Genomic DNA, 3,401 nt, shown 5'->3' on the forward strand with positions numbered 1-3,401 from the left:
TTAATGATGGTGTTGGAGTCATGCCTGGCCATGCAGTTGTGGGTGAACAGGGAGTACAGGAAGGGACTGAGCACGCACCCCTGGGGGGCTCCAGAGTTGAGTATCAGCGTGGCGGATGGGTTGCTACCTACCCTCAGCACCTGGGGGCGGCCCGTCAGGAAGTCCAGGATCCAGTTGCAGAGGGAGGTGTTTAGTCCCAGGGTCCTTAGCTTAGTGATGAGCTTTGAGGGCACTATGGTGTTGAATGCTGAGCTGTAGTCAATTAATAGAATTCTCACATAGGTGTTCCTTTTGTCCAGGTGTGAAAGGGCAGTGTGGAGTGCAATAGAGATTGCATCATCTGTGGATCTGTTGGGGCGGTATGCAAATTGGAGTGGGTCACGGTTTCTGGGAAAATTGTGTTGATGTGAGCCATGACCAGCCTTTCAAAGCACTCCATGGCTACAGAAGTGAGTGCTATGGGTCTGTAGTCATTTATGCAGGTTACCTAAGTGTTCTTGGGCACAGGGACTATGTTTTTTGAGTGTACTGTGATCCTTTGGATACCATTTCTCAGTAAAGTATTTATGTTCATCCTTAACCACTGATTGCTCATCTGGTCTCTTCTCTGCACCTAGGTCCAACCTCACCACGTCACAGCAAGCTTCTGCCTAAGCATGGACCCAGCAGAGATCACCCAGATCAAGAATGTTGTAACCCACCAAGGAGCACTGCTGGGACATCAGCAAGAACAACTCCACCAAATATCTTCGAGCCTCCGGGCACAACCTCAACCCAGGAGGCGCCAATGCCCAAGCCTCATATCCCAGCACTGCAGGCATCCATAGTTCCTCCAGAGACCCTGCACCGGGAAACCAATATCCCAGCCCCTGAGCGGTATGACGAGCACCCGGGAGGATACAAGGGGTTCCTCACTCAGTGCTCTCTGGTGTTCGAGCTACAGTCCTCCTCGTTCGACACCGATCGGGCCATGATCGCCTAAATCATCTCTCTACTCTCTGGTAAGGCCTTGATGTGTGCAACGGTGGTATGGGAACAGTAGCCACCATCCTGCAGCTCCATATTAGCCTTCACTACCGAACTGCAACAAGTCTTTGACCAACATCCGCCAAGGGGCCAGACCAGTGGCTGACTTCGCCACTGAGTTCCTAACCCTCGCCACCGACAGTGGGTGGAATATGGAGGCACTGGTCACCGCTTTCCATGAGGGTTTGTCTAACTCCATCAAGGACGAACTGGCCTTTTGGGAACTGGGAGAGGACCTCGAGTCCCTGATAACGCTGGCTATCAGGTTTGACAACCGCATCGAGAAAGCGTGAGACAGCGCATTTTTGTCACCACCCTAGTATCCCGGTTTCCTGAGCACCCCAAGCCCCCCGAACCCAGCATTGAGGAGCCCATGCAGCTGGGACGCACATGTCTGAGCCCACAGGAGCGTGACTGGCGCATGAGCGAAGGCTGCTGCCTCCACTGTGCCCAGAGCTGACAGGAAACGCCAGGGCTCTCCAGGTCAATGGGAGACCCAGACGGGCTGTGCAGTTACCCCCGACTATCCAGTCACCGCCTGTCACTACCCGCAACTGGTACAACTGTCAGCACCAGATTCAAGCCTTCGTGGACTCTGGGGCCACAGATAATTTTAATGATCAAGACTTCGCCAGAGAATTACAAATCCCCTGCGTGAAATGTCCCATCACTCTTGTCGTGACGTTGTATTAGTTAATGTGACGACTGTTGCTCATCGAATGATTAACTGTTTATAATTGCATGATTAAATGAATCAAGCAATTATTAACTCATTAACCTCTCTGGCGCATGTGGGACGAACTCGTCCCACCTACGTAACAGCCACTGAAATCCAGTGGCGCGATTTTTGAATCGTTAGAAATACTATTACTTCAATTTCTCAAACATATGACTATTTTACAGCTATTTAAAGACAATAATCTCGTTAATCTAACCCCACTGTCCGATTTCAAAAAGGCTTTACAACGAAAGTAAAACATTAGATTATGTCAGCAGAGTGCCCAGCCAGAAATAATCAGACACCCATTTTTCAAGCTAGCATATCATGTCACATAAAACCAAACCACAGCTAAATGCAGCACTAACCTTTTATGATCTTCATCAGATGACACACCTAGGACATTGTGTTATACAATACATGCATGTCTGTTCAATCAAGTTCATATTTATATCAAAAAACAGCTTTTTACATTAGCATGTGACGTTCAGAAAAAGCATAACCCCCGCAAACTTCCGGGGAATTTACTAACAGTTTGCTAAATTACTCACGATAAACGTTCACAAAAAGCATAACAATTATTTTAAGAATTATAGATACATTACTCCTCTATGCACTCGATATGTCCGATTTTAAAATAGCTTTTCGGATGAAGCACATTTTGCAATAATCTAAGTACATAGCCCGGCATCACAGGGCTAGCTATTTAGACACCCACCCAGGTCAGCCTCCACCAAAATCACATTTCCTATAAGAAAAATGTTCTTACCTTGCTTGTTCTTCGTCAGAATACACTGCCAGGACTTCTACTTCAATAACAAATGTTGGTTTGGTCCCAAATAATCCATCGTTATATCCAAACAGCGACGTTTTGTTCGTGAGTTCTAGACACTATCAGAATGCTACATCACGGTCTCGCGCATGGCGCATTGGCGTGACAAAAATGTTCTAAATATTCCATTACCGTACTTCGAAGCATGTCAACCGCTGTTTAAAACCAATTTTTATGCCATTTATCTCGTAGAAAAGCGATAATATTCCGACCGGGAATATGCATTGAGCCTAAACAGCCGAATTAAATTTCTCCTCAGGAGCGAATCGTGCATGCGCCTCATTCAAAGGTCCTCTGATCCGCCACTTACCAAAGGCGATAATGTGTTTCAGCCTGAGGCTGCCTCGTCAACCTTCAGGTATTTCCCGGGTTCTGAGAGCTTATCGGAGCCCTGGGAATTGTCACGTTACAGCTAAGATCCTTACTTTTCAATAAACAGATGCAAGACGCACGACTCCTTGTCAGACAGGGTACTTCCTGCATGAAACCTTGTCAGGTTTTTGCCTGCCATAGGAGTTCTGTTATACTCACAGATACCATTCAAACAGTTTTAGAAAATTCAGAGTGTTTTCTATCCAAACCTGAACAATAATATAGCTTCTGAGTTGGTGTAGGAGGCAGTTAAAAATGGGCACATATTTTTTCCAAAATTCTCAATACTGCCCCCTATCCCAAACAGGTTAACCTGGGGCACCATGGGAAAATTAGTTTTATTGAGTTTCTATTTCCCAAATTAACTCAAAGAATATAAGAATATTGATTTTACAACAGTCGCTAAACTAATCAATTTCCTCTGTCTCATTTCTGAACGTCGCATAATCCGGG

The sequence above is a fragment of the Salmo trutta genome, chromosome 17, assembly GCF_901001165.1.
Source record: "Salmo trutta chromosome 17, fSalTru1.1, whole genome shotgun sequence".
Taxonomy (NCBI): Eukaryota; Metazoa; Chordata; class Actinopteri; order Salmoniformes; family Salmonidae; genus Salmo; species Salmo trutta.